This window comes from Natator depressus, chromosome 3 (genome assembly GCF_965152275.1).
Source record: "Natator depressus isolate rNatDep1 chromosome 3, rNatDep2.hap1, whole genome shotgun sequence".
In the NCBI taxonomy this organism is placed as follows: Eukaryota; Metazoa; Chordata; order Testudines; family Cheloniidae; genus Natator; species Natator depressus.
In genome coordinates, this window is record NC_134236.1 from 174,256,134 (window position 1) to 174,271,148 (window position 15,015).

General features: G+C 42.8%; 1 protein-coding gene across 3 annotated transcripts in view; it reads left to right on the forward strand.

Annotated features, from left to right (window-relative positions):
- PPM1B (protein phosphatase, Mg2+/Mn2+ dependent 1B) overlaps positions 1 to 15,015 on the forward strand; it is a 95,873-nt gene that overhangs the window by 41,046 nt on the left and 39,812 nt on the right. For all 3 annotated transcript variants that reach the window (XM_074949364.1, XM_074949363.1, XM_074949365.1), the window contains exon 2: positions 7,668 to 7,815. The gene's annotated coding sequence lies outside the window, so the exon portion shown is untranslated. The remainder of the gene's footprint in view (positions 1 to 7,667; positions 7,816 to 15,015) is intronic.

Genomic DNA, 15,015 nt, shown 5'->3' on the forward strand with positions numbered 1-15,015 from the left:
TGATATGCTGGGTTTCAGTAAGTGATGTCTCAAAGTGCAGTACCCAAATATTTCCTTCTTCCTTAAAAATAAAGAAATTAAATAAAATGTAGGGGCAGAGTTTAAATGGAAAAATTTAGCACTTAGTGCAACATCAATGTTGAGAAAACAAATGCTCAAGTTAGAATTTTCTAAAATTCAGGTAATTCCATGGCATCTTGTTTATACAGAACAAACCATATGTTGGCACTGAGCAATACATAAATAATATCTGAAATTTTTATATATCTTGTTAGATGTAAATGTTGGTTTGTTCATCCCATAAGATAAAGGGTGGGCAACACAGCTAAGGAAAAGTATCAGCTTCCCTTTTAGGACAATGTCTTAGGGTATGTCTTCTATAAATTCGACCTAATTTCGTAGTGTAGTCGGTTTTTTAGAAATCGTTTTTATATATTCGAGTGTGTGTGTCCCCACAGAAAATGCTCTAAGTGCATTAAGTGCACTAACTCGGCGGAGTGCTTCCACAGTACCGAGGCAAGCATCGACTTCCGGAGTGTTGCACTGTGGGTAGCTATCCCACAGTTCCCGCAGTCTCCGCTGCCCATTGGAATTCCAGGTTGAGATCCCAATGCCTGATGGGGCTAAAACATTGTCGCGGGTGGTTCTGGGTACATATCGTCAGGCCCCCGTTCCCTCCCTCCCTCCATGAAAGCAGCAGCAGAAAATCGTTTCGCGCCTTTTTTCTTGAGTTACCTGTGCAGACGCCATACCACGGCAAGCATGGAGCCCGCTCAGGTAACCGTCACCGTATGTCTCCTGGGTGCTGGCAGATGTGGTACTGCATTACTACACAGCAGCAGCAACCCCTTGCCTTGTGGCAGCAGACGGTACAATAGGACTGGTAGCTGTCATCGTCATGTCCAAGGTGCTCCTGGCCACATCGGCCAGGAGCGCCTGGGCAGACGTGGGTTCAGGGACTACATTAGAAGTCACTTGACTAGGTCATTCTCTTTAGTCCTGCAGTCCGTCCTATTGAACCATCTTATGGTGAGCAGGCAGGCGATACGGATTGCTAGCAGTCCTATTGTACCATCTTCTGCCGGGCAGGCAAGAGATAAGGATGGCTAGCAGGCCTATTGTACCATCTTCTGCTGAGCAGCCATGAGATGTGGATGGCTTGCAGTCCTTCTGCACCGTCTGCTGCCAGCCAAAGATGTAAAAGATAGATAGAGTGGATCAAAACAAGAAATAGACCAGATTTGTTTTGTACTCATTTGCTTCCCCCCGTCCCCCTGCCTAGGGGACTCATTCCTCTAGGTCACACTGCAGTCACTCACAAGAGAAGGTGCAGCGAGGTAAATCTGGCCATGTATCAATCAGAGGCCAGACCAACCTGCTTGTTCCAATAAGAACAATTACTTAGGTGCACCATTTCTTATTGGAACCCTCCATGAAGTCCTTCCTGAAATACTCTTTGATGTAAAGCCACCCCCTTTGTTGATTTTAATTCCCTGTAAGCCAACCCTGTAAGCCATGTCGTCAGTCGCCCCTCCCTCCCTCAGAGCAACAGCAGACAATTGTTCCGCGCCTTTTTTCTGTGTGGATGCCATACCAAGGCAAGCATGGAGGCCACTCAGCTCACTTTGGCAGTTAGGAGCACATTAAACACAACACGCATTATCCAGCAGTATATGCAGCACCAGAACCTGGCAGCACCAGAACCGGGCAAGGAGGCGACGTCAGCGCGGTCACGTGAGTGATCAGGACATGGACACAGATTTCTCTGAAAGCATGGGCCCTGCCAGTGCATGCATCATGGTGCTAATGGGGCAGGTTCATGCGGTGGAATGCCGATTCTGGGCTCGGGAAACAAGCACAGACTGGTGGGACCGCATAGTGTTGCAGGTCTGGGACGATTCCCTGTGGCTGCGAAACTTTCGCATGCGTAAGGGCACTTTCATGGAACTTTGTGACTTGCTTTCCCCTGCCCTGAAGCGCATGAATACCAAGATGAGAGCAGCCCTCACAGTTGAGAAGCGAGTGGCGATAGCCCTGTGGAAGCTTGCAATGCCAGACAGCTACTGGTCAGTCAGGAATCAATTTGGAGTGGGCAGATCTACTGTGGGGGCTGCTGTGATGCAAGTAGCCCACGCAATCAAAGATCTGCTGGTATCAAGGGTAGTGACCCTGGGAAATGTGCAGGTCATAGTGGATGCCTTTGCTGCAGTGGGATTCCCTAACTGTGGTGGGGCCATAGACGGAACCCATATCCCTATCTTGGCACCGGAGCACCAAGCCGGCGAGTACATAAACCGCAAGGGGTACTTTTCAATAGTGCTGCAAACTCTGGTGGATCACAAGGGACGCTTCACCAACATCAACGTGGGATGTCCGGGAAAGGTACATGACGCTCGCATCTTCAGGAACTCTGGTCTGTTTCAAAAGCTGCAGGAAGGGACTTTATTCCCAGACCAGAAAATAACTGTTGGGGATGTTGAAATGCCTATAGTTATCCTTGGGGACCCAGCCTACCCCTTAATGCCATGGCTCATGAAGCCGTACACAGGCAGCCTGGACAGTAGTCAGGAGCTGTTCAACTACAGGCTGAGCAAGTGCAGAATGGTGGTAGAATGTGCATTTGGACGTTTAAAGGCGCGCTGGCGCAGTTTACTGACTCGCTTAGACCTCAGCGAAACCAATATTCCCACTGTTATTACTGCTTGCTGTGCGCTCCACGATATCTGTGAGAGTAAGGGGGAGACGTTTAGGCAAATCGCCTGGCTGCTGGTTATGCGCAACCAGACACCAGGGCGGTTAGAAGAGCACAGGAGGGCGCGGTACGCATCAGAGAAGCTTTGAAAACCAGTTTCATGACTGGACAGACTACGGTGTGAAAGTTCTGTTTGTTTCTCCTTGATGAACTTCCCCCGCCCCCTTGGTTCACTTTACTTCCCTGTAAGCTAACCACCCTCCCCTCTCCCCTTTGATCACCGCTTGCAGAGGCAATAAAGTCATTGTTGCTTCACATTCATGCATTCTTTATTAATTCATCACACAAATAGGGGGATAACTGCCAAGGTAGCCTGGGAGGGCTGGGGGAGGAGGGAAGGACAAGGCCACACTCCACTTTAAAACTTAAAAACTTAAAAAATTTAAAACTTATTGAATGCCAGCCTTCTGTTGCTTGGGCAATCCTCTGGGGTGGAGTGGCTGGTTGGCCGGAGGCCCCCCCACCGCGTTCTTGGGAGTATGGGTGAGGAGGCTATGGAACTTGGGGAGGAGGGTGGTTGGTTACACAGGGGCTGTAGCGGCAGTCTGTGCTCCAGCTGCCTTTGCTGCAGCTCAGCCAGACACTGGAGCATATTGGTTTGATTCTCCAGCAGCCTCAGCATTGAATCCTGCCTCCTCTCATCACGCTGCCGCCACATTTGAGCTTCAGCCCTGTCTTCAGCCCGCCACTTACTCTCTTCAGCCCGCCACCTCTCCTCCCGGTCATTTTGTGCTTTCCTGCACTCTGACATTATTTGCCTCCACGCATTCGTCTGTGCTCTGTCAGTGTGGGAGGACAGCATGAGCTCAGAGAACATTTCATCATGAGTGCGTTTTTTTTTCTTTCTAATCTTCACTAGCCTCTGGGAAGGAGAAGATCCTGTTATCATTGAAACACATGCAGCTGGTGGAGAAGAAAAAAGGGACAGTGGTATTTAAAAAGACACATTTTATAAAACAATGGCTACTCTCTTTCAGGGTAAACCTTGCTGTTAACATGACATACATAGCACGTGCTTTCGTTACAAGGTCGCATTTTGCCTCCCCCCATCGCGTGGCTACCCCCTCAACCCTCCCCCCTCCCCGTGGCTAACAGCGGGGAACGTTTCTGTTCAGCCACAGGCAAACAGCCCAGCAGGAATGGGCACCTCTGAGTGTCCCCTGAAGAAAAGCACCCTATTTCAACCAGGTGACCATGAATGATATCTCACTCTCCTGAGGATAACACAGAGAGATAAAGAGCAGATGTTGTTTGAACGCCAGCAAATATACACTGCAATGCTTTGTTCTACAATGATTCCAGAGTACGTGCTACTGGCCTGGATTGGTAAAGTGTCCTACCATGGTGGATGGAATAAGGCTGCCCTCCCCAGAAACCTTTTGCAAAGGCTTTGGAAGTACATCCAGGAGAGCCGCAAATGCCAGGGCAAATTAATCATTAAACATGCTTGCTTTTAAACCATGTATAGTATTTTAAAAGGTACACTCCGCCTGGCGGGTCCAGGAGGCAGCCTTGGGTGGGCTCGGGGGGTACTGTCTCCAGGTCCAGGGTGAGAAACAGTTCCTGGCTGTCGGGAAAACTGGTTTCTCCGCTTGCTTGCTGTGAGCTATCTACAACCTCATCATCATCATCATCTTCCTTGTCCCCAAAACCTGCTTCCGTGTTGCCTCCATCTCCATTGAAGGAGTCAAACAACACGGCTGGGGTAGTGGTGGCTGAACCCCCTAAAATGGCATGCAGCTCATCATAGAAGCGGCATGTTTGGGGCTCTGACCCGGAGCGGCCGTTCGCCTCTCTGGTTTTCTGGTAGGTTTGCCTCAGCTCCTTAAGTTTCACGTGGCACTGCTTCGGGTCCCTGTTATGGCCTCGTTCTTCATGCCCTGGGAGATTTTGACAAATGTTTTGGCATTTCGAAAACTGGAACGGAGTTCTGATAGCACGGATTCCTCTCCCCATACAGCGATCAGATCCCGTACCTCCCGTTTGGTCCATGCTGGAGCTCTTTTGTGATTTAGGACTCCATCATGGTCACCTCTGCTGATGAGCTCTGCATGGTCACCTGCAGCTTGCCATGCTGGCCAAACAGGAAATGAGATTCAAAAGTTCGCGGTTCTTTTCTTGTCTACCTGGCCGGTGCATCTGAGTTGAGAGTGCTGTCCAGAGCGGTCACAATGGAGCACTCAGGGATAGCTCCCGGAGGCCAATACCACCGAATTGTGTCCACAGTACCCCAAATTCGACCCGGCAAGGCTGATTTAAGCGCTAATCCACTTGTCAGGGGTGGAGTAAAGAAATCGATTTTAAGAGCCCTTTAAGTCGAAAAAAAGGGCTTCATCGTGTGGAAGGGTGCAGGTTTACTTCGATTTAACGCTGCTAAATTCGACCTAAAGTCCTAGTGTAGACCAGGGCTAAAGACGTTACGGATAGCTTTATCCTCAAGTGAATTCTTGTTTTCAATAGATGTCCTCAATCAATACTGATTAGTTTGGAGAACTCTTGACCATTAGTTTTCCTCAGTAAAAGAGATAATAACTCCGGAGGTTGTAGTAACCATCTGCCTCATCCTTGTCTTGTTTAGATGCAACCACATGTTGAATTACTTGATACTTTAGGCTTATCCGGTGTTTAAATACTTGTAGGCCAACCAAATCTCTATCTACCATTCAGCCTAACAATGAAAATCAAACACCCAAAAATTAATAATCAGCTCATTCCCCCCATGCAGCATTTGATTACTCATATAAGGTCACTCATGTTGTTTTGCAAGAATAAAACCTGCACATTGTAGCTGTCACTCTGAGCAGGATCTGGTGACCTGTGATAGGGATGAATGTTGAGAGCATTATTAAAAAAAAACCACAGCTTTAGCAGCTTGCTTTTTTTTTTTAATGTCCCTCTGTACCTGGTCATTTTGGATATTAATGCATAGGTAATTTGCAGGAATTTATAAAATTAGACATCCATGGAATAAGATGGAGGTTCTCTCTCTTTTTTAATAAAAGTATTTAGAGTAATCATTTATATGCCTTGATTTTTTTAAAATTTCTGCTTACGGAATTATACATTTTTCCAGAACTGGGTTTGCATGTCTCATTGTTCTTTAAATTGTTGTATTTTGTTTTGTTTTTCTTTAAAGATACCTACAGTTAAGTAATACCTTGGCAGTCATTTTATGTTCTGTGGTGGTTGATTTTAATTTTCTGACAGTTTAAGGGCTTTATCTCCTGAGGCAGTTTTAGGAATTTAAAGGAAAAAATCTTTGAAATCTATTAGTAGTTAGGGCATATTATATTTTGCATATTTACATGACTTGTAAATGTCCCAGTATTGTTTTACTTGTTGCCTGAAATGTTTTAACAGCAATTAAGTCTTACTACAATCACCAAGTATTTTTTAAGCAAAAAGAATTCTAATATGTTATTTTGGATTAATTATATTCTGTCTGCTTATGAAACGCTTTGGTATTCTAGTCTCCCTGAATATTCAAAGGGAATGATATTTAATGTATTTGCATATAATTCTTTTAAGCCTTAGAACAGAATGCTATGAAAGACTGTATTTTATACTTCTGGTCCTACAATTTATAACTGTTGATTTAGCTATAGCTGTTGAATATGTATATTGAGAGCTTTTCCATGCATTGGTTTCTGAGGACTGGGAATGACTTTCGGGTATTACTACTTGTTGCTGTGTGTGTGTCTTTCTTGTGAATATTTCAGTAGTTAGTGCATCGAGGGTATAGCACGGGCGTTGCTTGGAGAACTCTGCTTCAGCCAGAAGCCAAAATATCCTTTCTCCTTTTTAGGAACTCCTAGTTCCAAGCAACGTAGGCAAAAATGTTTGTTGCTTTGCTAGATTGGTGCTCTGTTTCTGCACTGGCACTGAACAGTGCGAGGGCTAGGCTATGGCCACACACCCTTCACCCTGGTCATCAGAGCTGAACAGGCATTTGGGTAGTCTGCATTTGCATCCATTTTAAAGTAATGAATATTCCAGTAAATCTTGTACTCCCGCCCCCCCCACCCCCCCCATCCCGGGTGAAACTCTGGCTACTTAGCCAGATTTTTTTTTTTCTTGGGGCTTTTGCTGCAGTCTGGTTCCTTCCACCAACGTACTAGTCTTGGTAACTTCTGTGGAACAGTACCATGTTTGATATAAATATATTATTTTATGTTACTCATCTCTTTTCTGTTGTGAAAACGGCATTTAAAGTATTTTTGGAGTTAAATTTTTTTTAAATGTGTCTATCAGTTATGCAGTATTGTAGCCATGGTGGTCCCAGGATATTGGAGAGACAAGGGGGAGGTAATATTTTTTATTGGATATACTTCTGTTTGTGAGATAGACAAGCTTTTGAACTATACAGAGCTCTTCCTCAGGTCTAAGCTGACCTTAGGCTGAAATAACATATTTATTTGAGGACCCATCCCCATAGTGGTAGTCATTTTACAAACATCTAACAGAGACAGTGCCTGTCCCAAATAGTGTATAAATTAATTATATATACTCAGCTCTCTTTCTAGTGTCTCTTCCAGCAATAGCAGTTTTGTGCTTTAAAATCAAAATATACCCCATACATAGAACTCAATGCGCCTAATTCACAGGGATAAAAATAAAGAAAGAGCTGTTGAAATATGAAAGCTGCCTTTTATCAACCTAATTACTTAAACATGCCCAAATACCACTTGACACAAACTAATCTACCAAAAACTCATATCAGCTATATTCAGTCATCAGTGAATCTTGAATGTATAGATTAACAGGTTGTACTGATATTTTTGACAACTGGGCTAGGAGTTTTAATACAACCAGTGTATCAAAAAAACAAACAAACCCTATTCTAGTCTTAAAATTCAGTTAATTCTTTGTATACCTATCTGAGTAAATAACTACTTTCTTTTTTCTCTCTCTCTAGGAAATTTCGAAATAAAGCAGATGTTGCATCGTGCACTGGTATCTCAAGGTTTTCCAACTTACTCTGTTCTGTACGTGTTGGCAGGAGGAATGTAAACCTAATGCTCTAGATTAATGCTGGAGGAATTGGCTAGAGGTGCAGTTAACAGGTAAGAACAAATTCTGCTGTTTTGAGGGAGGTAAGATGGAAAGGTAACCTGAAATCTTGCCTTGGTGACTAAGGTAACACTCTTTGTTGTTCAGCTGTTTCAACTTGAAATTGATTTATAATTTAGCATTTCTTGAAACTTGTTTTAAGGTTAAATGTAGTCGTCAACATTTTAATGTACATTTAACATTTGTATCCTGGGTATATGTTGCGAACAGGTAGATCATTTCAGCTAGACATATTTTTCTGACTGAAGGATAATTAAATTTTTGTAAAACTTTCAATGGAAAACATTTGTAGTAAGTGGAAAACTCTAATTAATCAGTACACTGGTTTCCCACTAATCCAGAATTGATGGGTTCTTGCTCTCCAATAAAGATTGTCCTCTAGCGACAACTAGTAAAAACTCTTGAAATATCTTGGCGTCACCTGGCTGAGATCAGTTTACTGTCTCCTTTCCCTTAGTGTCTCTCTTGCCTTAAATGCGGCAGTTGTGGCAGTAATGTGAAAGTTTCCTTTTTGACTCAGTTACAGAACCTTCTGTAACTTTTTTGTTAACTATCCTTCGTAAGTATATTGTAGATTCAACTGCTGAAAAATCTCTGCAAGGGGAAAGGTATCTGAGGTGTTGCAGACTTCCCCAGGTCATTGTTGCTGGTTTTCGTTGAAGTTTTTTTGTTGAAGAATTGCCACTTTTAGGTATGTAGTCGAGTGACCAAAGAGACTGAAGTGTTCTCCGACAAAAAAAACTTCAAAAACAGACTCCAACGAGAGATTGCTGAATTGGAATTAATTTGCAAACTGGATACAATTAACTTAGGCTTGAATAAAGACTGGGAGTGGATGGGTCATTACACAAAGTAAAACTATTTCCAAATGTTTATTCTCCCCCCCACGCTGTTCCTCAGACATTCTTGTCAATTGCTGGAAATGGTCCACCTTGATTATCACTACAAAAGGTCGTCCCCCCTCCCCCGGCTCTCCTGCTGGTAATAGCTCACCTTACCTGATCACGCTGTAGCTCACGAAAGCTTATGCTCCAATAAATTTTAGTCTCTAAGGTGCCACAAGTCCTCCTTTTCTTTTTGCGGATACAGACTAACACGGCTGATACTCTGAAACCTCTCGTTACAGTGTGTATAGTAACACCCATTGTTTCATGTTCTCTGGGTATATAAATCTCCCCACTGTATTTTCCACTGAATGCATCCGATAAAGTGAGCTGTAGCTCACGAAAGCTTATGCTCAAATTTGTTAGTCTCTAAGGTGCCACAAGTCCTCCTTTTCTTTTTGCGGATACAGATTAACACGGCTGCTACTCTGAAACCTGTCACTGAACTTCGAATTTCCTGATTTTATGATTGTTTTTGCCATAATTTTAACTTCCATGTAGTGTGTTTTATCTACAAATTACTGATGCACAGTCAACTATAGTTACATCTTAAAATTTGTCTGGGAACTTCTTTAACTTTTTTAAAAACTGGAGTCCCAAATACTAAAGAAGAAACACAGAGAGTTTTTATGCAATATTTCTAAAGATTTGAAGATATGTAGTATGAACCTAAATCATTAAAAAAACAAAACAAAAAAATGTAATATCATTCACTGGCGCACCAAACCAGGCAAAGCACACTAATCAGTGAAACTGGGTTTACTGGTTGTTCTGCAACGGCAGAAGAGCACAAGGTAGCTGAAGCAACCTGGTGAATATCTCCTTAATTTGCAGTTAACTTACTGTTTTAGAATGCTCCGTTAGTGAGACTGGTTCCACATGAAGTGGAGCGGACACAGAGAATCCTGTCCCCAAGCCACAACTTCTGTGGACTTGAAGGGCTCCTCCTGCACATGTACATCAATTTCCCCCGCAGTGTTGCTCCAGTGTTGTGCAGTGGAGCAGATTCAGCAGTGCCACAGAGAGCCTTTCGTATACAGAAGCCCAAGCTAGCATGTGACCACAGAATCTTTGAAGACCAGTGACATTCAGGCCAAATAATTTTATCCTTGATCACTCTTGACATATGTCTGGTCTCCCTCATACCACTGTCCTTGCAAGCATTAGAATTATTGTGTGTAAATTAGGTGTAGAGGAAGAGGGATGTTCTTCTTCGAGTGTTTGCTCACGTCAATTCCATTCTAGGTGTGTGCGTGCCCGTATGCACCATTGTCGGAATTTTTTGCCATAGTGGTATCCGTAGGGCGGGCTCTGGTGCCATCTGGAGTCCTGCACTCATGTGCCGGTATATGAGGCACTGCTGGCCCTGTGCCCTCTCAGTTCCTTCTTACTGCCTGTGATAGTTAGTCAGAGCACCTTTCCTCTTGCATTTGCAAGTGTGATAGCGGTTTCTCTGTGTTTCATTGTATATAGTTCTCAATACTTAATGTTAGTAGTTTTTATATAGGTTTAATAGTTAGAGTTCCCGTTAGGGACCTCATCCCAGAGACGAGGCAAGCCCCGGTCCCCGGGCTTCAAGTCATGCTCAATCTGCAACAAGCCTATGCCTATTAGTGACCCCCATAGCAACTGCCTAAAGCGTTTGGGGGAGTTGCATGTGAAGCATGTGTTACAAAAACTTTCATCAGACTCCTCATGAAGATAAGACTGGGTGAAGGTAATCCTGATAGCTCTGGCTTGGCCTCGCCAATACTGGTTCGGCATTCTGCTGAAGCTCTCCATAGCAGCTCTGTTAAAACTACCGCTGAACCACGTACCAAAATTTGACCGCTCTGCACCTGACAGCTTGGTTGCTGCATGGTTGAATGCAGAGGGAAAGGCGTGCTCGGGTCGTGTTCAACAGGTACAGATGGGTAGCAGAAAGCCCTCCACCAGGGCGACCTACCTGGCCAAGTGGAAGTGGTTAGCATGTTGGACCTCAGACCAAAATCTTTTGCCTGAACAAACCTCACTCCAGTTGTTCCTAGACTATCTTCTGCATCTCAAGCTCCGTGGCCTGTCACTTTTGTCGGTCAAAGTCCACTTGTCAGCTATTTCAGCCTTCCACCCTCCAGTTCAGGGCAGGTCAGTCTTTGCTCAGCGCATGATGGTCCGATTTCTAAAAGTTCTGGAGTGGCTCTGCCCTCAAGTCCGTGACCCTGGCCCACCTTGGGACCTGAACCTTGTGCTGTCAAGGCTCCTGGGTCCTCCCTTTGAGCGACTGGCTTCTTGTTTCCTCTTTCTTCTCTCATGGAAGGTCTCCTTCCTGCTGGCAATAACATCAGCCCGTACCATCTCCGAAATCAGAGCCCCTTACATCAGAGCTGCCCTACACAGTGTTCTCTAAGGACAAGGTTCAACTACAGCTGCATGCAGCCCTTTTGCCCAAGGTAGTTTCACAGTTTCCTACTAACCAGGATATATTTTTATCGGTCTTCTTTCCAAAACCTCATAAGTCAGATGAGGAGCATAGGCTACACTCTCTGGTCATCAGGAGAACGCTAGCCTTTTATGTTGACAGGACTAAGTTGTTCCATAAGTCGATGCAACTCTTCATTGCGGTGGCAGACAGGATGAAGGCCTTCCTGTTTCTGCTCAGAGAATTTCTTCATTGATTCCCGCCTTCATCAGTTTTTGCTACGAACAGGCAAAGATGCCACCATTGGCGATCATAACCGCCCATTTGACCAGAGCACAAGCCTCATCAGCAGCCTTCTGGCCCAGGCGCTGATTCAGGACATCTGCAGGACCGCTACCTGGTCATCCATTCATATGTTCACGTCCCATTATGCGATTACCCGACAGACCGGGATGATGCTGGCTTTGGTAGAGCTGCATTGCAAGCTGCACAACCATGAACGCCAAGCCCACCTCCGGGGATACTGCTTGTGAGTCCTAGAAGGGAATCGATGTGAGCAAGCACTCTAAGAAGAAAAACTGTTACTTACCTTTCGTAACTGTTGTTCGAGATGAGTTGCTCATGTCCATTCCATTACCCGTCCTCCTACCCTTCTCTCGGAATTACTGGTATGAAGGAACAGAGAGAGCATAGGGCCAGCGGCGCCTTGTGTACCGGCGCATGAGCATGGGAATCCAGAGGGTGCCAGAACCGGCTCTACGAATACTACTAAGGCAAAAAATTCCGACAATGGAGCATGTGGGTGCGCAGACACCTAAAATGGAAAGGACATGAGCAACACATCTCGAACAACAGTTACGAAAGGTAGGTAACTGTTTTATTGGCTATCTTTGTCACAGTGAGCTCTCAAGTTATTTATAGTCCGTATAATTAACAATTGTGTATCTAATTGCTGTAATAGCCTGCACTCAAGAAATTAGATTACAATTAAGCTATCTTTGAAGATTGCAGTTAATTTTAACTGTGTGGAAAATAATGAAATGCCAATGTTGTTCCATTATTAAAGTCATTCAGGACAAAGAAAAGACTGGCATACATGAAACTGTTTAAAGGACCCAGTTCTTAATTAGTTTAAAATATAAACTAATGGATTTACTTGCAGATTATCAGACAATTGATTCTTCACTTGGAGTAAAATGTTGTAAATTTGGAAGGGTATACTGTATTTTTCAGACGAAACTAAAGTTGAATCCCTGCGTTAACTGCAAAATAGAATGCAACTTTAGCTATGTGATCACCAGCATTTCCATAATATTTTTTTCTTATTATTGAACATGGAGATAAAACTTATCTCCTTTTTGTAAAGTGCTATAGATGAGAAGTGATATGTAAGAAGAAGATGCTGCATGTGATACTGCATGCCCACTTACGTTAATTGCCAGGTAACAGTACGGTGATTGGTGTGTAAAATCAAGTAATAGTTTTAAGTTCCTTGACTTGTTTTGCTCAGTTCAAATGCAGACAGGTGAGTAGTATTCATTTTTCTAAGAAGGACTTAAGAATAAAGTGGAATGTGTTAATCGATGTTTTATAAACTTGTTAAAAACAAACCAAAAACTTGTGGTGTATTATTAGTGCAGAGCATACTGTACTAGTTCTGGGCCAGAGATTTAAATGTTCATTTAGATCCAAATGAAATGTATGTTTTCCTTCAGAAGAGTATTCTTTTCATATTGCCTGCTACCCCAAAATAAAAATATCTAATAACCTACACTGTATTTTGTGACAACGAGACTTCAGATACATTGGTTGTCACTTCCATCTTCAGTTTACAAGCATAGAGTTTTTTCTGTAGAAATGTCAGCCTTTTTTATAGTAGGAACACATGCACTTTGTAATAGGCAACTCTGGCACTGCTTGTTTTTTTCCACAGGACTAACTTATTCAAAATTACTAGCCCATGGAGTGAACTCTTCAGAGGAAGGAAATTATTCTTTCATAGCCTGTTTCCAAAAGATTGAGACTGGGGTACCCTAATTATATTAAAAGAAAGTTTGTTGTCTTTGTACGGATTGTAAATCATCAGGGCATTAATTTACTTCAGAATAGTTTATTTGAAGCTCACAAGTTATCTGAAACTTACTGATCAATAAATACATCAAAGATTTACTGTTGATAGTAGCTTTTCAAACCTGTACCTGATGATTTAAGTACACTTTTTGCCTTGCAGCAAAACATCCTATAAGCAGATTTTTTTTTTTCAGCCTCTTAACTCTGAATATATGTGGAAAGCAGCATGCAGGTATTTTCTTTAAATATAAGGTTAACAATTCTTTTCCATTCTTCCCTTCCCCCTCCAAATACCTAAACCAAAAAGCCTCACCAAGAATATGCTGTAACTAAATAACAATAATTGGTTCTCTGTCATAACATTATATAACTAGTAATTGGAGATAGGGATGAAGACTAATAATTTTGCTCTTCTTCATTGGAATTGCAAAATGCATGGGGCCATCCATTGTAATGTTACTTTCCTCATTGATTTCACCTTGGTTCTCATCTCCTGATGAAGGTGTCTTCAGGAGCTCCCAAGATCAGTGCACTCTTCCACATGAATCAAAATATTTTCTTTTTTATTTTTTCCTAAATCTTTCTAAATGTCTCCCCCAATCCATTAAATAGTGCCTAGGTATTGTAGAGGCATTTTTTGTAGCTCATGGCCATTTAAAAAAAAAAGTCAGTTTCCAAGACTACCATTTTCTGCAGGTAACCATCTGGAGATCCTTTAGTGAGATCTAGGTCTCCCCGTCAGGGATTCCTGCTTCTTCCATCAGTTTGATGGCAACCTGTTTGATTCTGCCTAAACAAGGTCTTTTGTAAGATCTGTAAAATGTTGCAATTTGGCATCCCTTCATATTTTTACTGAACGTTGTGTACATGGGTATAGTAACCTCAACCTTCCATAACAACTGTAAGTGGTCTGACTTGCTGAAAGAATGCTTCCAGTTGGCATATGTGTGTGGCAAAATTCAACAGTTACAAGACAGGCAGAATTTCAGCTTATATATTTTCTCATTTTATACATTTCTCTCTAGTCCTATATCTTCACAGTTTATATATAATGAGTTTTTGTTATTCAAGCCTGGATAGAAATTCCATGCTTGAATAATAAGAGTATAGCAGTAGGAATATACTACTGATCTCCTGACCAGGATGGTGACGGTGACTGTGGAATCCTCACAGAGATCTGAGCATTTCTGGCTATAAAACCTGAAAACCCAGTAATAATGTGGGAAATCAGTTATCCCCATATTGACTGGATAGATGTCGCCTCAGGACGAAATGCAGAGATAAAATATCTAGACACCATTAATGACTACTTCATGGAGCAGCTAGTCCTGGAACCCCAATGGAAGAGGCGGTTCTTGATTTAGTCCTAAGTGGTGGAGTACAGCATCTTGTCCAAAAGTGAGAACTGCTTGGTAGTAGCGACCATAATGTAATTAAATGTAACATCTGTGTAGGGCAGAAAATACAGAAGAAATCCATCACACTAGCATTTAACTTAAAAAAGAGGAATTATAGAAAAACGAGGAAGCTAGTTAAATGGAAATTAAAAGGAACACTCACAAGAGTGAAGTGCTTGCAAGCTGCATGGAAACTTTTTAAAAACACTGTAATAGAGACTCAAACTAAGTGTATACCCCAAATTAATTAAAACAATAAGAGGACCAAAAAATGACACCATGGCTAAACAACAGAGTAAAAGAGGTGGTTAGAAGCCAAAGGGCATCCTTTAAAAATTGGAAGTCAAATGCCACTGAGGAAAATAGAAAGGAGTATAAACTGTAGCAAGTCAAGTGGCAGGCCAAAAAAACACTTGACGAGCAACTAGCAAAAGACACGAAAAC